The sequence below is a fragment of the Rattus norvegicus genome, chromosome 4 (genome assembly GCF_036323735.1).
Source record: "Rattus norvegicus strain BN/NHsdMcwi chromosome 4, GRCr8, whole genome shotgun sequence".
Classification (NCBI taxonomy): Eukaryota; Metazoa; Chordata; class Mammalia; order Rodentia; family Muridae; genus Rattus; species Rattus norvegicus.
The window spans coordinates 105,310,234-105,333,569 of record NC_086022.1 but is presented as its reverse complement, the minus strand read 5'-3'; the positions used below and the strand labels follow the sequence as shown (position 1 = coordinate 105,333,569).

The following is a 23,336-nucleotide window of genomic DNA, read 5'->3' as shown; positions in this document are numbered from 1 at the left end:
CCTACCCTGCGCCCCATACACACAAAGAGCTGATCTTCTGCGCCAACAAGCTCCTCCCCCAAATCAGAATTTCCCTCATTTCATTGGTGCATACCCACCCACCGACAAGGGACACCCCATCCTTCCTGGAAGCAGCTGCCTCACACTTGGGGGCTCTGTAAAGGAGTTCATTTCGAAGGGCAAATGGTCCTTCACTAGTGTGCGCGCGCGCGCGCGTGTGTGTGTGTGTGTGTGTGTGTGCGTGTGCGTGTGTGTGTGCGTGCATGTGTGTGTGCATGTGTATGTGTGTGCATGTGTGTGTGCGTGTGTGTGTGCGTGCATGTGTGTGTGCATGTGTGTGTGCATGTGTATGTGTGTGTGCATGTGTGTGTGCATGTGTGTGTGCATGTGCGTGTGTGTGTGTGTGGTGTGTGTGTGATGGGTGATATGTGGTGTGTGGCATATGTGGTCTCTGCTTGTGTGTGCATATGGTGTGTATGTTTTGTGATGTGTGGTGTGTGGTGTATGTGGTCTGTGTTTGTGTGTGTGTAGTATGTATGTGTATGATGTGTGGTGTGTGGTGTATGTAGTGTGTGTGTGTGTGTGTATGTGTGTATGTGTGTGTGTATGACATTTATGTGGAGGGCAGAACTCTTCAGCCCACTCTCCTCATAATCTTGAGCTATGAGGTACCTGGCTGCTAGGAATACTTGACCAGAGCCCAATGTTTCTTAGGGCATATGCTGTCATTTCTCCTGGGTGAATGCTTAAGCATAGAATTGCTACAACAGGTGATAAGCATATATTTACGGCTATTCAAAAACCATTGTCTAGTATTTCAAGTAGCTCAGCTCATTTCCCTCCCCTTTCCTTTTATGGCTTTTAAATTGCTCCATATAGAGTGTCAGACATCTTCTGGATTCTGGTTTGACTATGTAGGATCTTGTAACTGAACATATATTCTTAAACTCTTCACGGTGCCCAAACTGTATTTTTCCTGCCTCCTACATCCCTTTACAGCCCAGATCAAGCCCCACCTCTTCCATGAGACCATCCCACCACCTCAGATTCACAACAAAGACTGCTTTCCCCAAACATAAACACAAATACATCTGAGTAAAGACAATCAAGTTTTCAGCCCTTGGCTTTAAAAAGCATAATCCTGGATGGCTCAGTGGTTAAGACCACTGAATGCTCTTCCAGAGATCCTGAGTTCAAATCTCAGCAACCACATGGTGACTCACAACCATCTGTAATGGGATCCGATGCCCTCTTCTGCTGTGTCTGAAGACAGCGACAGTGTAGTCGATGGCTTACAACTGCTTGCAACCCTGGTTCCAGGGCATGAGACGCCTTCTTCTGGCCTCTGTGGCACGTGCACACATGTGCACACGTACACATATAACTAAAGAAAAATGAAATACATTTAAAAATATTTATTTTAATTTTATGCCCATGAGTAGTATTTGCCTGCCTGGTGCTCACAAAAAAGCCAAAAGAGGGTGTCAGGTCCCTGAAACTGAAGTTACAGGTGTGAGTCATGTCTCTAGCACTTAAGATAAATGTTAAAAATGTATGATAATAAAAACGTAGCAGAGTCTGGCGGTGCTGACCACTCATCCCAGCACTGGGAGAATGGGGGTAGGGGAAACAGGTGTCGAAAGCCAGCCTGGACTAAACAGCAAATTCAAGGCTAGATTGGGCTATAAGAGACCCTGTCTCAGAAAAACTAAGTTTATCCATATCTTTGCCCAGTCTTTACTAATCTGCTCAAAAATGTCAACTAAAGGAGGTTTATGTGAGACAAATACTCCAATCTTATCAAAGGGGAAAAAAGGGTACATGGTTTCCCCTCTGCAGTATCACTGGATTTACAGATTCGTGGCTGGGGTGGTTTCACAGTGCATCTCACAGAAAGCTAAGAAAAACCTGTTTCTCTGTTCACATACTCATTGGAGGTTTGGGTAGAAAGACGTGGAGGCTAGGACAGAAAGGAGAACAGTGAGGTTCCAACAGGACTTTTATGCTGCTGGTGAGGGGGGACGATTACCTCTCCTCATTGGGAAGGAATCTGATGATGTGTATGAAATGCTCAAGAGTTGCATACGTTTATCTGCTTATAAAACATAGTATAAAAAGAAGCCCCAAAGCACATAAATGCAGGCAGTGCCACCAGCAACTTAAATGTCTAACACACTTGTATTTAAATCTTATATTTCCTCAATGTTTTTTTTTTTTTCTTCTTTTCGGAGCTGGGGACCGAACCCAGGGCCTTGTGCTTGCTAGGCAAGTTCTACCACTGAGATAAATCCCCAACCCCTTCCTCAATGTTTTTATGATTAGTTTTTATGGTTAATTTTATGTTTTTATGATCACGGGTTTAGCATGCTCTTAATAAAATCATGCTCAGATTGATCAGACATACAGAGTGACCAGACATACAAGAACGACACTTAAAAAGCATGTGGTTTATAATGACATTCTGTTTTTTAAAGATTTATTTATTATATATGAGTACACGAGTACACTGTAGCTGTCTTCAGACACAGCAGAAGAGGGCATCGGATCCCATTACAGATGGTTGTGAGCCACCATGTGGTTGCTGGGAATTGAACTCAGGACCTCTGGGAGAGCAGTCAGTGCTCTTAACCACTGAGCCGTCTCTCTAGCCTGGAATATGACATTCTTAATAGATGATTGAAGTGTATGATTTTACAAATTAACTTCACAAAGAGAGAATACTAGGGGGACTTTTCTAGAATACCACTGGACTGTGCCATAGAAACAGTAGTAACTATTCCAATTAATGAATTCATTTTTCACATTTTATTAATCTTTTAAATTAACATACAAAGTAATGGCTTTCATTGTGGCATTTTAATATATAAATACATTCATATGGATATATAAATACTCATAGTTACATATAATTACATGTGTCATTATACATAATTACATTAATCACATATAATTACTTCCCTTCTTTCCCTCCCCCCGTATAGCCCCTCCCCTTTCATGTCACATGTATTCCTTTTTCGGCTTTTCCCTCTCTCCACCCTATAGACCTCTGGCTCCTCTTTTATAGTCCTGCTTCTACTTCTGTGATGCACGCGCACACACACACACACACACACACACACACACACACACACGCACGCACACACACACACACACACGCACACACACACACACACACACAATCTAGATGAGTCTGGATAATTTCCTTTAACACAATGGTCTTCAGTTCCATCCTTTGTCCTTCAAATATCCTACTTTCATTTGTCTTACTGCTCAGTGGAGTTCCATCGTGTGTAGACTCCATATTTTCTGGCTTTGTCTTCTAGGCGGCTCATAATGTCACATGAATGAACTTGCTTTAAAAATACACATCTTGAAGCTACAAGGATGGCTCATGGTTAAGAGTTCTTGCTGCTCTTCCAGAGGAGCCAAGTTTAGTCCCTAGCACCCATGTTAGGAGCCTCACAATAACCTGTAACCCCAGCTCCCAGACATCCTTCTTCTGGCCTCTGAGAGTATTCATACACATATGGCATTAAATCTCACGAACACATACCTATCTGACACACAAAAGTGCCAATAAAAGTATGCATCTAAATTTTTATATCTATTTCATGTATATGCGTGGTGTTTTAAAATTTTTATGTGCATGGCTGTCTGCTTTACATGTACATATGTACACATGTGTGAGCCCAGTGCACAAGAGGCCAGGAGAGTGTATCAGATCCCTTGGAACTTGAGCTAGAACCTGTTGTGAGCCATTCTGTGCATGATGGGGATTGAACCCAGGTCCTCTAGAAGAGCAGCAAGTGCTCTTAATCTCTGAGTCATTTCTCCAGCCTCCATGTGCATGTGTGTCTTGCCTGTGTGTGCGTTCGTGTGTGCATGTACATTATGTGCATGTTTGGTGCCCACGATGTTCAGAAGCAGGTGTCAAGTCCCATGGAACTAGAGTTATGCATTACAAGCTACCATGCAGGTGCTGGGAACCAAACCTGTGTCCTCTTTTAGAGCAACAAGTGCTTTTAACTGCTGAGTCCCTTCTCCAGTCCTTAAAATAGATATCTACAGCTGCGCATGGTGGTAGATGTCTGACTTGGAAGGCAGAGGCAGTAGGATCATGAGTTCAAGACTAGCCTGGGACACACAGTGAGCCTTAGCAAACCAGTGGCTAGAGGAGTAGCTCAGTGGTAAAAGAAACCTGCTTATTGTATGCGAGGCCTTGGGTTCAACTCCCACCACGGTTAAAATGTGTGCATGCTTGTGTGCAAGTGTGCATGAATGCAAGTATGTTTGAATAAGAGAACCAAATAGGGTTTGGAATAGTAAGACCTTGGCCATGGGCCAGGAACACAGATAAGACTCTTAGATACAAGATCCAAAAGCACCAGTGTAGATGGTGAGGGCCTTGCTCTCTATCTGATGGCATTATCCAGATTTGATGCTGGAAAGGTACCTTTGGGTATGACAGAACAAAGATTATATAGCTCTGGCTGGATGAACCTTGCTATGTAGACCACCAGGATGACCTCACACTAACAGATCCTCTGTCTGCTTAGCACTGGGATATGGTTGTATGCCACCATGACCAACTGGGTTTTTCTTTGTTTTCATTTTTGTGTTTTGAGACAGTCTCATAGAGCCCAGGCTGGCCTTAAACTCACTATATAGCCGTGGCTAACCTGCAATTCCTGATCCTCTTATCTCCACCTCCCAATGCAGGAATTATGGGTGGATGCCATCATTCATGGCATCCAAGATGGTGGCAGTGAAATAGTGTACTTTCCCGGAGGCTTCAGAACCACCTCAGGTCTGCTTTCCTGAGTCTGAAGGGTAGGAGGAGCAGAGAGTGGGTGTGGAAAGGTGCCTGCAGCTAAGGAGCCATGGCTCACTGACACACCTGGGACCAGATACTTGGTCTTTGCGCTGGCTTTCCTCCCTCACATGGAAGGATCTTGATAACGGGTCTTTTGGCTCAAGAACTAATGAAGGCTTGTGGGGAAGATGCTAGGGTGACACACAATGCAGGGCAGCCTGGACTTGTAGGCATCAAGAACCAGGAACAGAAGCATCCTGGAGAAGCCAGGGTTCCTCCTAGCTAAAGGCTCTTCGGCTGCCTCTCTTTCTCTTTGGCATCCTCCACATCATCACGAATGTGTTTGACACAGTTGCTGTCTCAGCACCCATCTTTGGGTCTAAGCAGTCATTTGAACCCAGCTGCACTCCACTGTCTGTGGCCTAGTTAACAGTTCCCCCCTCCATCTTAAGTCTCTGAGCTTTCTTCTCATCCCACTGACCCCAGGCCTAACAGATCCCACAGCGGCTAACCACGACGAAACCTAATCACCAAGAATGGAGCCAAGGACACAAACTCATTCTCAGCGTGTATTTTCTTAGCCACCAGCCCAGATCCCCCATCCCCACTGGGAAGCACAGTGGAGGACCCCTTAATAAAATGCAGCCCCATAGTTCACCCCCCAGAGACACACATGCTTCTAAGGCTGAGTTTCCTGTATGCCCAAGCTTCCCACAGTGCCACCCCTAATCTCTTTGGAATCTGTAATTCATTCCACATGGTTCATGAACTTTGGTTTTCCTTTTCCCTTGTGTCTCTCCTGACACATGAGGGTTCCTGTACACCAACCATCTTGACTTATGGCCATTTTTGTAGGTGTGTCTAGACTTTTGATACTGTGACATGACATGGTCATCTACAAAGTTCATTCTCAAAAGCCACACAATTGAGATATTTTAGATTAAAACAAGAATTTCACAATGTTGAAATAACTTTGTGGTTTTGTGTTGTGCTGAATTCATAGATATCCTGAGATGCATGATGTTCATGGCCATGGGTTGGACACATCAGCCAGAGACCCCAAGACTAAATAAGAGAGACGAAAGTTCCGATAGAAGAGATGATTCGACAGTTAAGAGCGCTTGGTGTACAGTAGGAAGACCAGAATCCAGATCCCAGCACCCATGAAATAAGCCAGGTATCTAGAGACTACATATGCATGTGCTTATACTCACATACACATAGATGTATGCACATATAACATATAATAAACAAGTAATATAACATTTTTAAACAAAAAAAATCCTATGCACATGCTTTTCATGGGAACTTCCACCCACAAGGCAAGCACAGTCTCTACACCTGCCTCTCACCCCGGCCCCCTTTTTGACACAGGGCCCCATGTTTCCAGGGCTTGTCTTAAACTCGTAATATAGTACAGAATGACCATGACCTTCTGATCCTCCTGTCTCCACACTGTAAGAGCTGGATTACGTGTATGTAGCACCTCTTCTGGTTTATGTGTCATCTGTAATTAATGCCAGGATTTTATTCATGCTAGCGAAACGTTCTGCCTACTGAGCCATGCTCCGCGCAACCCCCTGCCACCTTTTACTCTTTACAGTTCATACTTACTGTGTACATACAACTGCTTTAGCCAGGCCCAGCTGCCATGGCTTGATACAATATCCTGGGCAACTTAAACAACAGAAATTCACTTCCCCATAGTTTTAGACACTGGAAGTATTGGGTCATTGGCACTATTGGGTTCTGACGAGTGTCCTTCTGATTTTCAGATGGTGGAAAGGAAGAGGTGAAGGGAACGTCTTCCTAGAGCCTCTTCTTATGCAGACACCAATCCCATCAAGGACCCCACCTTCATAATTGTATTTAAGTCTATATATCTCCCAAGGACTCACCCCCAAATACCATCACATGGCAGTCAGAGCTTCAGAATAGGAATTATGGTAGAACACAATTCTGTTCATGGCCACTGGCTACTTCTGAACCCACATCTGTTTCCAGGAGCGATAAAGTACAGTCGGCTCAGCTTCAATTAGTCACAGCTAAGTGGAGAGGGAAGGCATGAAAAACAAACAAGGCTTCCAGGAGCACAGCCTGATTGGCAGGCCTGCCTGTACTGTGTCACATTACTCAAAAGCTATAGGAAATCAACTTACTCCAAACACTCACTTGCTCTATGTCACTATTTCCTGAACAAACTACACAGCACATTAAGGGAAAGAGTCAAGTCTTATTTTACAAGGCTGCCACTGGCTCATCACGGAACAGGCCCACAGAGATCCTCAATTACTCCTTTCGATTTCTGCTTAAACAAGGTTGGGATTGCTAGAAGGGTAAGAATTTGAATGATCATGATATACACAGAGTACACAATCTATACTGTGATAATTAATTTAAACTGGTAAGACTATAACCTAGAATCATCTAGGAAGAGCTTCAATGACCTAGCTCAAGGTGGCCTGTGGGCATGTCTGTAGGGGACTGTCTTGATTGAGGAAGAAGGCTTGATTGAGAGAGGAAAGCCAAGTCCACCATGGGCAGCTAATTCCTAGGTTGGGCCCTGAATTGTGTAAGGGTAAAGAAAGCTGAACAAGAGAGCCAGGTGCCGTGAGATTACTCTAAGCTTTTGACTGTGTGTGATGCTTTTAGTTCTTGTCTTGACTTCCTCCAAATCATGGTCTAGAACCTAGATTTAGAAACCAAATAAACCCTTTCTTTCCTAAGTTGCTTTTGGCCAGGGTATCTTATCAAAGCAACCAAGATGAAAGTAGGCTATACTCCAAAAATCAAGATTTAACTTTGAGTCAACAGTTCCTCTTTGTAATCCTTCTCAAGCCAGGAAAACTAACTCCTATCACTGTTTAGAAACTTCTTTCTTTCCTTTTTTTTAACCTCCTCCCCCTAGAAACTTCTTTCTTATCTATACCTATATATGTTTAGTAATTATGTACAACAAGTATATAAGAGAAAAGGAAACAGAAGGTTTCACTATCTGCATTTAAAGAGTTGAGATGGACCCCAAGAGGCAGCACATCAACCCTGGTCAGGCTTATAGAAACACAAACTAATGAGTTAAGTATAAAAACAGATAAAATACTTCAGGACAGCTTTGTAGGGTGTTGTCCAGTAAGTAATGCTGGCACTGTGTGCTCTGAGGTTGCAGAACAAAGCATCTACATTAGACTACAAATGCCCAGGGTAGAAAAAGTCAGAATTTGGGATAGACAAGATATAGCCAGTGAAGGAGATAGGGAGATAGTATTCCAGAGGACATGGCAATGCCCCAATATATCACAGAAAGCTTGAGTTATATAAGGATGTGATGGTTGGTATTGGTCGTCAGCTTGATCGGTTCTACAAATATCTAGGAGACAAGCTATTGAGCATGTGTGTGTAAAGGAGTGTCAAGATTAGTTTAACTGTAGTGAGAAGATTCCCAAAATGTGGGTGGCAGAATTCCAGGGGCTGGGGTAAAAAAAGACTCCCCACAGAAGGGAGGAAGACTGTCACCTGAATAGACTGAATAAAAAGGAGAAAGCCAGCTGAGCCCAAGTACCCATCACTGTTTTCTAACTGTGGAGGCAGTGTGACCTGTTGCCTCAAACTTATGCCACCATGTCTTCCCTGTCACGATGCCCTGTGCCCTCCAACTGGAACCAAAATAAACCTTCCTCCCTTAAGGAGCTCTTGTCAGAAAAAAAGTAACTAATACGATGCTCATGGGAAGAGTAAAACATGTCATCTGGGATTCGATTCTGGAGGATTCTGAACACCATGCGGAAATTCTAGATCACATGACCATTCTTGGAGCCTACGTGGTTCCACCACGGCATAATCTGCTGAATATGTCCCTTTAGCAACAGGGGGCCAAGAGGGGGTGGCAGCTGCTTGCATGGCACACTGTCAAGCTTGGTGGCTTGGGTTCTCCCTCGCCTCATCCTTGTTTATCATCCCCGTGTGATGAAAGATCACACCCCTCAGTCTCAGCTGCCCCACGGTGTTCCTCTGGTCTCAAATCTGTTCAAATGTCCTTCCCATGAGCACACCAGGGATAGGATTGTGACCAAACCAAGTTCGGTAAGAATACACCCCAACTTGACATACATGGTAAGACCCCTATCCAAATAAGGTCACATTCTGAAGCTCTGGAGAGACATGGAGAGGGAGGGGCAGCAAACTTGACATTGATATACTGTCTGGCCTCACTCCTGACAAAGCTCTACCTGGCTGGCCCCTTCTGTCAAAGTTCCCAATGAAGTCCCTTAAACAGCACCATGCCAATTCTCTCCCAGAGGCAGACAAATGTAACTGCTACAGTCTCCCTGCTCTTCCTAACCTCAAACAACCCCCCGCCCCAAACATGCCTGTCTTTCTACAAAAGGGAATTCCAAAGGCAGTAGAAGATGACTTACACCTCTTCCATGAGGCTGGAGCAGCTTGTACATCCCACAGTAGGTCTGCATGTTGTAGTGCAGATGCGGAGAGGACTTTTTCCATCTCCCTGCATTATGAATGATCCCTTCATGGAGACTAGGGATGTACAAACATCCAGGCAATGACCATATGAAGACTGTGATACTATGCAGACTCATACTAGATTCCTGTCTGGGACATTTATGAGGTAGGCACATTCCTCAACCTTTGTGAGCCTCCAGTTGCTCCTCTAGAGCGTGTGAAAAAGCCTGTCCCATATGGCTTAAGTGAAACAACATAAGAAAACTGCCAGTGCAACGCTGTGTCGATGGTGGTGCTCATTTCATTACAGTAACTCTATCCAAGTCTGCCTCTAAGCTGGGGGGAAAGGCACTGGTCCTGTGTTCTTCCTGACCTAGCTGCACACAAGCCTTGACCACTTAGACTAACAAGTGTCCATGTAGGTAGGAACCCCATTGAGCATTTGGTTACCCCAGGTCCCGTTTTCCTTGCAGAGTGAATAGCCAATTTTATGGAAGGTTCTGGAAAATTGAGTTAATGTAACAGAAAAGCAAATGTACTAATGCAGAATGAGATGGAGCCCATACCCAATGTTGCTTGGGTGGCAAAGAACCTAAGACTAGACAGGCCAGGAACCTAGGCGAAAAGCAAACACTACTGTTCTGCTAAAGGAATAGAGCAATAAAATGACTGCTATTCTCATAATTCAGTGCCTTGCTCAGCCATCTTCAGAGAAGCTTCCTCCTGTAGCAGATGGGAACAAATACAGAGACCACAGCCAGACAATATACAGACAGAGACCCTGGACTACTAAAAAGGATGTCTTCACCAAAGCCTTCCCCTCAGGGCTCAGGGAACTCTCCAGAAGAGGAGGCAGAAAAACCAGAAGTGGTGGAGGACACCAAGGAATCAAGGCCTTTAGACACAAGGCCTTCTAGTGCACATTCAAACCCACAGAGTCAGCCTGGGGCAGCATGCACAGGGCCTGCACAGGTCTGCACCAGGTGGGGACCTAGAGCTAAAAGAAGTGGGCACACGCTCCCACCCCGAATCCAGAAGCTCTCACCAGTTCATATCTACTTACAAAGAAAAGTTAGTTTCCTCCAAGGGAGTCTCACAGGGTAAACAAAGCACTCATAATGGCAGTAGATGGGCAACACAAACTCAACCACATCTTTGCAGTTTCTTTGGCTCATGATGTTAAGTCAGGGATGTTGTTGGTGTTGCACCTTACAGGTCTTTTGTGTATGTATTATGGCTTCTGGTTTTGTGTTTTTATGGAACTTCCATGTACATGCACACCCATGTGTGCCTCTGTATCATGTGCCTTTTTTTGTTTTGTTTGTTTTGTCCTATCTGATGTGTTTGTTTTTATTTTATCTTATTGTGTTGTATTTGGTTATTATTCTTTAGATGCCTGTTTGGTTTTTAAGGAGAGACAGAGAGGGTGTGGATCAGGATGGAGGAGAGGTGGGGGAACTAGAAGTCATAGGAAAGGAGAAATCATTATCAGGATATATTATATGAGAAAAACTATTTAAAAGAAAACAACCCAAAGCCAGAACATAAGAACATAAGGAGAGAGAGAGAGAGAGAGAGAGAGAGAGAGAGAGAGAGAGAGAGAATGTGCATGTGCTCTTGCGTGTGCAAATATGTGGGTTAAAGTCAAGAGAACAACCTCAAATATCAGTCTTCAGGTGTCTGCCTCCTTTTGTTTGAGGTAGGGTCTGTCATTGGCCTGGCTCTCCACCAAGTGGAACTCCACTGGTGAAGTGAGTCAGCCAGCAAGCTTTAAGAACCAACCGTTTCTACCTCCCATCTCACCACTGAGATTACAGGGGACACTGCCACATCTGGTTTTGTGGTGAGATTTATTTTATTTTTATATGTGCATGTGTCTATTTATGGGTATGTACACATGAAATTGGTGCCCAAGATTCCAGGATGGTCAGATCCCCTGGAAATGTAGTTATAGGTGGGTGTGAACCAGATGTGGGTGCTGAGAACTGAACTCCTGTCCTCTGCAGAAACAGCACACATTCCTGACCTCTTAACCACTGAGACATCGCTCCATCTTTATGTGTGTACTGTGTGGGTGGAGCTAAGGCTGTCACACTTGCAAGGCAAGCACTTTCCCAACTGAGCCACCTCCCAGCCTTGTAGGTGACAGTCTCTCTCTGTTGGTTTTTCTGTTCAGTTTCCCTTCTCTCTCCCTTTCCTTTCTTAGTTTCTCAGGACCCTATTTCTTATGGAGGCGTATGTTACCTAGTCTCCAACTCCTTCATTTCTGTGAATGTGAACTCGGGACCCAGACGAGGCAAGCCATTCACTGAAGTGACCAAATGGTTAATCAACAGACTGAATCAGGCTATGACTATTTTTCCATATAACATGTTTAAACCAGTTTGAGCCATTGTGACCTCACTGGTGAAACACTGTTGTTTTTCTGCTCTCTGCTTCCCCTCCCCTCAACTGCTCTTGTTCTTGAAATGCAGACCCAAGGGCCTGGCTAGTGATGGAAAAGTGAGGTACAAGCTCACCCTGCAGTCACTGCCCTTGGGGAGCTTGTGCCCCAGAGGTAACCTCGCAAAGCTCAGCCCATGCTTCCCTACTGGAATCAATCGGAACTTGGCTGGTTTTGAGTATCTGGTCCCATGATGATGAGTATCTGGCTTGCCCCGATTTTACTATGTAGCAGAGGATGACACTGAACCTCTGATTCTCACTCCTCCACCTCCCTAATGCTGGCCTGCAGGTGTGTGTCACCATGTCTAGTGTAGGAGATACAAATGACCAGAAGCAGGACGTTTGCACGTTCTAAAGAAGTACTCAACTCTCCTAGCTACATCCCCAACCCAGAGCTGCTTATTGTTCCAATTTGTATTTCTGGTGTTGTACTTCTCGGCCTTAAGTGTTGGCAGTGGATCCAGCCTACAACCCTGCAAGTCCATGAAGTGTCTATGTTGTTTTTCTCTCAAACCAGGGAATCCATGGCGCTGAATCTCACAACCTACAAGGAGGAAGTTTAGAAACTAAGTCACACATCAATAAAAGACAAATGCACAGCAATTGGTTCTGACTATCTACCCAGGAAAGTTTTCCAAAATGTCCTCCTGGGATTCCAACCCCTAAGTAACTTCACCCAGCCTGGTGGCAGGCATGTAACGACCACAGCTGACCTCACGCTGCTGCCAGTGCACTGTCAGCAGCTCGGCTGCCTAGGCATCCGTGGCAGCTGGGGAATTGTCAGGTCCTGCAAGGAAGCCACCTCTCTACCCAGAGCCTCATTAAGGCAGATGAGTTGGCCTCCGGGGAAGTGCTGAGCCTGCCATGCCTCTGAGGATACTGCAGGGGATGGGCTGCTCCAGGATGACCTCAGACTTTGGATCCCAGCCTCTCTGAGATGGGGCTGGTTCAGGTAGGCTGAGCAGGCTGGCTAGAGCTGAGCCATTCAGAACAGAAAAAGCTAGGCTGTCACAAAGGAATATGGTCAAGGCCTTGCCAGCAGTTCCTAAGTTTGTCCTCCTGGCCTGTGTGGGTGAACTCCTCCTGGCCTGTGTGGGTGAACCACAGTAATCACTTGCCTGCCAAGCCTGACTTTCTTGTCTGTTTCTATTCCCCAGAGTGAGTGAAGGGGAGGCAGTTTCTAAGGATTCTCCCCTGGGCTCTTGTCTTCAACAGCTCCTCACCATAAACATCAAAGGCCCCAAGGTTCCCTAAGATGCTGAAGAGAATCTGAGAAGGTCTGCTTAGCTCTGAGCAGTGGTCACTTTTGGGGACATTGGAATGAGTGAGGCCTTGCCCAGCAGGAGGTACAGTTCCATGGTGACCTGTGGGGGCTCTGAGAAGCACAGTTCTGTGCACAGCGTGTCACAGTTCAGGAGGGACCTGAATCTATAATCAAGAGTTCTACTCAGTCCTGGGCCAGATGGTGCTACTGACCCCATCATGACTTGGCTGCATTTGACTGTCACCATGGACTGAGGAAGGTTATGAAACTCTTGGTACATCATTTGAGAAAGACACTGTCATGCTGACCTTGTATGAAACTATAGGGCTTTATATAGGAAATGCCATGACACCAGTGACTGCAGATGGCTCCCTGTCACCTCTGCTCGCTCACAGTGGTGGCTTATGAAGCTATGTGCAGTTGCTGCAGTGTGAAAGCAGTGTGACACAGTATCTACTGCACTGTAGGGACTCATAAAGTTGTGGTAGAGTGGGTACATGAGTGTCACAGCACACATGTCAGAGGATGACTTGTGGAAGTCAGTTCTCTCCTTCCACTATGTGAGTCCCAAGGATCAAACTCAGGTCACCAAGCTTGGCAGTAAGTGTCTCTAGTCAAAGAGCCATCTTGCTAGCACAGAGAAGTGTACTATAGTATTGTGGATACTGATGGATTCCTTTGTAGGTGTTTGCAGGTTCCATCGCCCACTATTCGGTTGGTTTTTCCTTTGGAAAGAGGCCCACAAGATTCTCTCCTCCTCTACCCTGTCCCCTCAACTCCTGTAGCCCCTGTGCTTAGAGAAGCTGACCATATTGTCAGATGTTTGGTGGGTCCTGGTTGCTTTAAGTCACTTGGCATATCCCATGTCTCTGCCGTAGGGATGGTAGAAGGACAGACTGGTGAGAGAACTAAAGGATGCTTTCTAGGGGCCTTCTATAGGGAGACTCTCAGACCTCCTCGAGATATAGACGAATCCAAAGCCCATTGGCTGCCATGAGTCATTCCATATTGATACAGGAGCCACCAAGGGCTGAAGAGGAGAGAGCAGAGAATCTGTTAATTTGGTACCAGTGATGAGCTATTGGATCAAGACTACCCAGAAGCCATTGTTGTCTCACACATCTTTGAGCCAGCATTTCATGCTTTACAATAAAAATGCTATCTTCAAACCTCAAACATAAAAGTTAAAAACGAGACAATGACTTCCTGCAGCATCTGACAGGGTACCCTGACTTACTCTGTAGAAAACAACTTCAGTTACTCTATCAGCAACTGTTTAGGGTTGGGGATGAAGATGTAGTTTATCCAGTTACATGCCCAGGACCAATCGAAAAAGTCCGTGTGTGTGTGTGTGTGTGTGTGTGTGTGTGTGTGTGTGTATAGTCACCTGGTATATGGGTGGGTAACTCAATGACAACTTTGAAAAGTCCACCATGTGAGTTCTAGGGATTGAACTCAGGTCACCACTCCCTTTTCCTGAGAAGACATCTTGCCAGCCCCTCTACCTTATTTCCTAAGACAAATTCAGTCAGATTGGCTGGTTAGTAATCCTTAAGGACAATGTCGCCTCTGCCACCTCAGTACCGTGGTAAGAGGCAACATGGATGCTGGGAAGAGAACTCAGGTCCTCGTGTTTGCTCAGTAAACACTTACTACTGAGCCATCTCTACAGCCCTTAAGGACTTTTCTGATGAGATTAAACGTGACATTTATGAACTTCACTTTCTATGCTGAATAATAAAACATATCAGAGTTTCCAAGTGAACAAAGCAGGATGTTATCATGTGTGGACAGAAGACCCATTTAAAGTGAAGCAGAGATCAACCTTCATTAACAGGGTTTCAGATTTCACATGGCAATCAACCTTGATATGAAAGAGACCGGAAGAAGGTACAATGACCTCCTTAACAGTTTTTGTGTTCTGGTAAATGTGATTTTTCTTTTAAATTAAAATGTATATATTTTCTCTCTCTCCCTCTCTCCCTCCACCTGAGTGTGTGTTATGGGTGTGCTAGTGTTTGCCATGTTACTTGTGGGAAGCCAGAGAACAACTATGGGGAGCTGTTTCTTCCTCCCTTCATCATGTGGGTCCCTGAGATAAAACTCAGGTAGGCAGCCTTTACTGTGGAGCCATCAAACTTGCCCTTTATTGTTACTTTAAATTAGTTTATAAACATGTTTTAAAGGAAGCTTGGAGGTACACACATGTAATCCCACCACATAAAGTACAGAGGCAGGAGGATTCAGGAGTTAAAAGACATCCTTAACTGCATAGTGGGCTCAAGGGCAGCCTGGGCCAAACGATGCCTTGTCTCCAAAATTCAAACACAAATACATACTCCAACATGCCTCAGTTTTCACTTTAATGAGGTAAATCCTGAAAGACATAGCTGGACAATCAAAAGTTTTGGGGAAGAAGGAAACTTCTCCTCCATTTTTTTTTAGTATAAAGAAGCCTGGAGAGGAACACACCTAAATGCCGCTGGCACAGGGCTATAGTCCTGTCCTTGAGTGACACGCTAACGCTGACTAGGCATGTCTGCAGCTACTTTCACATGGTTCCGCAGGGAATAATGGAAATTCCTCTATGCAGAGAGGAACAGCACTGCTGTTGCACTGTTTTTCTGATATTTTTATGAGTTTCGAAGATCCTTTTAGATCTGAAGATGTAATCAGTATAAACAATTTGCAAAGCAAGCATATGAATGCAGGGGTGCCTCGGAGGCCAGACCCAAGGCAATGTAAGGCCCTAGAAGAGAAAAGGAAAGTGGGGCGCTTTCTAAGGTGTTGAACTTGCGAGAACAGGCTAGGATGTGTGTCAAGTCCAGGAGATGTGACCAGGGCAATGTGTGGGAAGTTTGGATCTTGCGTTTATTAACACACAGAGCCCTGAGCTCGGCCCTCAGGTATTCTCATTCAGTATTCTGGGGGTGGTGTGCTGAGAATTTACTGCTCTGAGCAGTTTCCTGATAAGGTGATATGGGCCCCAGAGCACACATGTGCTGTAGGCATCTCTCTGTGGATTAGGGTTTGCCATGCATCACTTTATGTCCCTCCAGAAGATATGCTCGAGTCCTGACCCACCGGAACTTTTGAATGCCATTACAGAGGGTTAAAATCCAATGTGACTGGTGTCCTTGGAAGAAGAGGGGAGGAGGCAGACAGGTAAGGAGGTCAGGTGACAGAGGAAGTCGATGCTGCTGACAATCCCCCTGCAGGATTACCCCCTCCAAACCTCCACTTCCAATGAGGCACTAACTTCAGCCTCCTTGGCTCCAGAACTGTGAGGATAAAGTTCCCTCATGTTAGACCATCTAGCTAGTGGTGCTTTGTTACAGCAGTCTCAGGGAACTAATACTGACTCCGAAGAACTCCATGATCTAAGACATCAGGATGGCTCAGTTGGTAAGGGAGCCCACTAATGTAACTACTTGAGATCAACCCTTGGAACCCACATGTGCAAGGCAAAAACTGGACTCTTGAAAGTTGTCCTCTGACATGCACATGTGTACATACATATGCTCTCAAAATAAATAAATGAGTAAAACTATAACAAAAATATAAAAGAACCTCATTATCAAGAAGAGGGTGACCTGCAGAAAAACACCCTGCATGAAGGTACATTCTTTTTTTTTTTTTTTATTAACTTGAGTGTTTCTTATTTACATTTCGAGTGTTATTCCCTTTCCCGGTTTCCGGGCAAACATCCCCCTAATCCCTCCCCCTCCCCTTCTTTATGGGTGTTCCCCTCCCCATCCTCCCCCCATTGCCACCCTCCCCCCAACAATCACGTTCACTGGGGGTTCAGTCTTAGCAGGACCAAGGGCTTCCCTGAAGGTACATTCTTTAGTAGTGACATTGGACAAAAAAAATGTTTCTCCTGAGACTATAAAAGTTTTCACCTAAATTTATGTTATTCAGGTAGTTAAAAATAAAAAGGCTGGTGTCAATTCTTTCCTGTTGAGGAGCTCTAAAGTTTAATTTGACAACTGTTGGTAACCCCCAAGACAGAAGACCCACAACTGCACTGTCATGGCTCTCTGGCCAGAGCCGTCATTGATCTGAGTCATGCATTTCAGTTGGGTAGGACTACTGAGGGCTCCTCTCCCTTGGCAGCTTGCATAGCAAATCTGAGAGCCAGTCCTCAGGGAGAAGAAGTCAGTTCCAGCTTGATTCCTCCACATTCCATGTCTATAATGTGCAGCAGCATCTTTAGTAATAAGGTCTTACTTTCAAGTCCTGGAGCAGGCAACCAAGGGCAATGACAACTCCATTGTTTTGGGAGTCTCAGACTCCCCTGACCAACAACTTGAAGGGACATTTTCCATGCGTGACACTGAGGTGTTTTATAGTCTGTGGCTCTTGCAGGGAGCATATCACTCAGGAATTTACTTCTAGCTGTGCAGTATTGTAAGTCTCTGGACACACAGCACGAGTTCTGGCAGAGTTCACCTCCAACCCAGGCCTACAAGAATTCTCGCAATAAAGTCCTAAGCCATAGGAACTCAGTGAATAAAGCAAACAGACGTGCGCACACAATGCACTTTGATTAAGAGTCAATGGGAGAAGAGGCAGTGAAACTGTTCAAAATTAGCATGGGTGGGGGGTACCGTGGGATGATGACTCCAGTTTGATGCCCAGAATCACACACTGGTAGGAAAGAACTGACTCCTAAAAGTTGTCTCCTGACCTTCACGTGTGTGCCATGGCTTCTCCTAGGCCCCGAAGATAAATTAATTTAAAATTTAAAAATAGCTTTGCAGCCAAGCATGATGGTGCACACCTATAATCCTAGTATTGAGGAGGCTGAGGCAGGAGCATTGACATGACTTTGATGTCAGCCTGGCTTACAGAGTGAGGTCAGGCTTGGCTTGTTTAAAAAAAAAAGTTTTAGGTGCTAGAACTATCAAAATCAGAGTATAAAATAAATATGCAAACCATATTTGAAGGAGACCTATCATATTAACAAGTTTTATTGACAGAACAAAATAGGATTTCTAATATATAATAAAAATGTAAAAGTCACACCTAAAATCTAAGGATTTAGGAGGTTGGGCAAGAGAATGACAAATTCTATGCTCGCCTGGGCTCCACAGTGAGTTCTGGACTATACAGCGAGACTTTATCAGGTCAAAGACGGAAGGAAGGGAGGGAAGGAGGGATGAGGAAGAAAGGGACAGAAGATGGACAGACAGACCATACCCAACAATTTGGGCTACTGCAATGGGTCAGCAGCTAAAGGCACTTGCTTCCATGCCTGATGTCCTGTCTCCCATCCCTGGTGGGAGGGAAGAACTAACTCCCAGAGATGACCTGTAACCTCCACATACATGTACACACAAATAGATGTGATTTTAAAAATTAAGCGATAATTTGCTAATAATAGACAACATGAATGAACATATTACATTTTATTTAGTGCCTCTAGTGAGACTGTCCTTAGATTGCCAAGTGGCAAAGTGTACAGATTAATTTTACCATTAAGCCTTCATTGCTTTCTGTAACATGGATTTCTTTCTGGACTAGTGAGCAGAACCTGCCAGTAAGGCCACCGGGGCCACCTGCTTTTTCTATGGAAATATTTTAAATGGTTGATATATTCCTTCTCTCCTTCTTTGCTTTCTTCCTTTTCTCACTTGTTTCTTTGGTCTTCCTTCCTTCCTTCCTTCCTTCCTTCCTTTCTTTCTTTCTTTCTTTCTTCTTTTAAATAAGTTCTCACTCTTGTTTCTTTTGAAGGTTCTTTGTTTTATTTTTCATTAGTTGATTTATTTATTTACCTTACATTCCAATTGCAGCCCCCTCTGTCCTCTCCTCCCAGTTTCACCCTCCCTCCCCTCCTCCACCCTGGGTACCAATCTGCTCTGTCTGCATGACTGGACCTAGGTTCCCTAACATATGTAGCAGATGTACACCTTGGTCTTCACATGGATCCCCTAATAATTGGAGCAACTGGGGCTGTCTTTGATTAAACCCTGTTGCCCCCTTTGGATCCCTTTCCCCTAGCTGGGATGCCTTGTCTGGCCTCAGTGGGAGAGGGTGTGCTTAGTCCTGATGGGACTCAAGATCTCACTCTTCAGTCCAGGCTGTCTTGGAACTTAATTTGTAGCCAAGGCTAGCCTTGAAGTCATGCCTTGCCTCCCTGAGGGCTGGAATTGCAGATATGAACACTCTGTCTGGCTTGATTCAGTATCTTTAAGGGAATCTCACACTTTCTTCTTAGGTCAATGTTATTTTAGGACTTTTCTAAATGCAGTGATAATTATGAACACTGCCTCTGTGTCCTTGCACAGTTCCTAGCATGCTCACTGGATATACATTGGATGACTTACTGTCTTCCATCTCGTTCCCTTTCTAGCTGCCTTATAGATGAATTTGTGCTTGTGTGTCACCTCAGCCCTATCTGTCGAGTGGCTGAACACACCCGTTATTTTTGCTTGGCCCCTAACTAGTCTAAACTGGTCATTTAAGAAAAGCACGCAGCAGAACAGCATGGTGACAACCAGACATCCCTTCTTAAGTCAGGAACAAAGGAAGCACACCTGCCTTCCCCACTTTTAGTCTCAGGCACTGAGGGACCAACCAGTGCTCTGAGGGGCGGGGAAAGAGCCATGACTGGAAGGCAAATAATTTATTATCCTGAGAAGACATGGCTAGGGAGAACCCTCAAGAATCTAGCGTTTATCAAGGCTGTATTGCCTAGTAATCATGTTGGAAAATAACAAGTTCTCTAAGGCACTAAATACTGGCACCGACAAACACCAAACACCAGAGAGTAAACCAAACAGATGCCTTGCATGGCATTCACAGCACGAATGATGAAATTAGCCAGGCATGGTGAGTCGCACCTGCGACTCAGGAAGGAAACTGAGGCAGGAGCATAATTCCAGGCTGTGAGTTCAAGGATAACTTTGATTTCATGGTGAATTCCAGGACAGATTGGACTATTGTGTGAGAATTTGTTTAAAAAAATAAGGTAAAATGTTATTGAAAGTCACTAAAGGTGAACTAAATAGGGACTAAAGATGATCATGAGCTTATGCCAAGGACTAGAGTGTGGTCTCCAGCATCCTCGTCAAATGGCTCACAAACACCTGTAACTCTAGCTCCAGGGAGGCCAGTGCTCTCCTCTGGCTTCCGTGGGCACTCATACTCTGTCCAGTCCAGTCCAGTCTACTACAGCACACTACACTATAGTACATACAGTACCGTACAGTACACTACAGCACACTACACTATAGTACATACAGCACACTACAGCACACTACAGTATAGTACATACAGCACACTACAGTATAGTCCACTACAGCACACTACACTATAGTACATACAGTCCACTACACTATAGTACATACAGTACCATACAGCACACTACACTATAGTACATACAGTCCACTACACTATAGTACATACAGTACCATACAGCACACTACACTATAGTACATACAGTACACTACACTATAGTACATACAGTACCATACAGCACACTACACTATAGTACATACAGTACACTACAGTATAGTCCACTACAGCACACTACACTATAGTACATACAGCACACTACAGTATAGTACATACAGCACACTACAGTATAGTACATACAGTACACTACAGTATAGTCCACTACAGCACACTACACTATAGTACATACAGTACCGTACAGCACACTACAGAATAGTACACTACAGCACACTACACTATAGTACATACAGTACCGTACAGTACACTACAGTATAGTACACTACAGCACACTACACTATAGTATATACAGTACCATATAGTACACTACAGTATAGTACACTACAGTATAGTACACTACAGTGCAGTAGAGTCCACTATTCTACAGTACATTACAGTAAACTACAGTATACTATACTATAGTACACTACAATATAGTATACTGCACTATACTATAGTCCACTATACTACAGTGTACTATACTACACTATAGATCACCATACTACACTATAGTATACTACAGTACACTATACTATGCTATAGTACAGTACACTACACTACCATACAGTATAGTACAGCACACTACAGTATATACTACAGTGCAGTACACTATACTAGACTACAGTACACTACAGTACACTATACCATACTACAGTACAGTACGCTATACTACACTTTCTCTTTTAAAACAATGAATAATTCTGAGGTAAAAAGAGAGCCTAAATATGAGCTTTTCATTATTCTACACACACACACACACACACACACACACACACACACACACACACACGGAATAAATATTTAACAACGTTATAAACCAAAAGAGTTGATAAATCTATGACATGAATACCAAGAAATTCTGATATAAAAAAAATAACAAAGAAAATGGGAGAAGAAGCAAAGATAGAGAGGTGACATTTGTGACACACAAATGCCAGCAGAATGGCATGCAGGACATTTAAAGATCTCTTTCAACAGGAAGGGAGAATGCAGGAACTTTGGCCAAATTTGAACAACCAATAAACAGAGTCTCACTGAGGGTTCAGGGAAATGGAAAACAAAGCCATAACGAGGGTTGGGGACATAGCGTGGTTGATAAATGTTCTCTTTGCAATAATGAAGACCAGAGTTCCATGCCCAGAACCTATGTTTTATGAAAGTTAGGCATGGTGGCACACGCTTGTAAACCCCGTGCTGGAGCCTGCTTGGCAAAGTCTGTGCCAGTGAGAGATCCTGTCTAAAGAAACGGGGGTCGGGGCTGAAGAAGGAGTAAGCAGTTAGGAGTACTTGCTGGTCTTGCAAAAGGATCCAGGTTAATTCTCAGCACCAAGGGACCTGGCATGCTCTTCTGGCCTCCTCGGGCACTAGGCACAAACATGGTTTTCAACACATTGGCCTTTGGAGATATTAAAGGACTAAACTCCCGTCCTTCCTCAAGACAAGTTATTCATTCATCACTTGGCTGACTGATTAATCAATTTGGTGTCCATTATTGATCACTTCCTTGGTGCTGGGCCCTATGCTGGGGACCACATATAAAGATGAATGATTTGTACTTCTGTCTTTGAGAAATTGATGGGGTCACTTAGCCAGTGAATGGAAACCAGGGCTTGAATTCAAGTGTCTTGACTGCCTGGCTTTGGATCTTTTCCTTTGTTCCTTAAAAACTCAGCTATCGGGCTGGAGAGATGGTTCAGTGGTTGAGGGCACTGGCTGCTGATCTAGTGGTCCGAAGGTCAATTCCCAGCAACCACATGGTGGCTTATAACTATCTGAAATGGAATCTGATTCCCTTTTCTGGTGCACATGAAAACAGCACTTGGATTCATTAAATCAATCACCCAGCCAACCAACCAACCAGCCAACCAATCAATCAATCTTTTAAAAAACCCCTCAGCTATGTCTTTTAAGAGATATGCTGTTATATTTTATCTCATAGTTTTAGAAGCTTTGTTATTTTTGGTTTTTGAAACATGGTCTCACTCTGAGTCCAGACTAACTGGAATTTACTATGTAACTCAAGCTGGCTTGAAACATGTGGGAATCCTCCTGCCTCAGTCTCCTGAGTGCTGAGATTACAGTTGTGAATGACCCTGCCTGGCTTAGAATCTCTTTTAATTTTCTAATTCACTTTTATTATGGAAACGTTTTCAGGCTTTTTCTCCCCCTTCTAGTAATTCCAGAAACAGAAATCAAATATTTCCTTTTAGGTCAAGTCTCACTATTTAGGTTGGTCTGGAACTTGACATGTAGGCCTGGCTGGCCTTAAAGTCACAGAGATCAACCTGCCTCTGCCTCCCAAGTCCTAGTATTAAAGGTCTGTGCCCCGTGCCTGGCTCCATTCTTGACCACTTTAGAAACATCACCAGAGGGGCAGGGATGGAAGTGGGAAGCTCTGCAGAGCTTTCCTGAATTATTTATTTGTTTTGCGTGGTGTGCTGGAGAACAAACCCAGGCCATGCCCACTGCCAAGAAGCCGTATCCAATGGCTCAAACAAACAATAGGAAGCAGCGTGTTAAATAGAGGCTGGACTCACGGCTGGACCGGGAGTGTTTTGAAGGTAGAGCTAAGAAGATTACACAGCACCAGGGAGTTTAGCCTGGGCTGTGCTCAGACGCTGCCAGACTTTGTAACTTTCTCAGTGGAGACACATGGACTAGTGGTTCTATGTTTCACGAGAATAAGTCCTACTGTGGTCTGTCTTCCTCTCCTCCTCCTCCTTCTCCTCCTCCTCCCCTCCTCCCCCTCTTCTTTCTCTTCCTCCTCTTCCTCCTCCTCCCCTCTTCCTCCTCTTCCCCCTCTTCCTCCTCTTCCTCATCTTCCCCCTCTTCCTCCTCCCCCTCCTCCTCCTCCCCCTCTTCCTCCTCTTCCTCCTCTTCCCCCTCTTCCTCCTCTTCCTC

At 44.5% G+C, this 23,336-nt stretch overlaps 1 protein-coding gene and 1 long non-coding RNA gene across 11 annotated transcripts in view; both read right to left on the bottom strand.

The window, feature by feature from the left end:
* Positions 1-23,336, bottom strand: part of Reep1 (receptor accessory protein 1) — a 116,638-nt gene that overhangs the window by 87,042 nt on the left and 6,260 nt on the right. The window lies entirely within an intron of this gene.
* Positions 12,056-23,196, bottom strand: LOC134486590 (uncharacterized). The gene is made up of 2 exons (XR_010065818.1): positions 12,940-23,196; positions 12,056-12,260 (listed from the first exon to the last, which is right to left on the bottom strand). It is a non-coding gene; the product is annotated as an uncharacterized LOC134486590 (long non-coding RNA).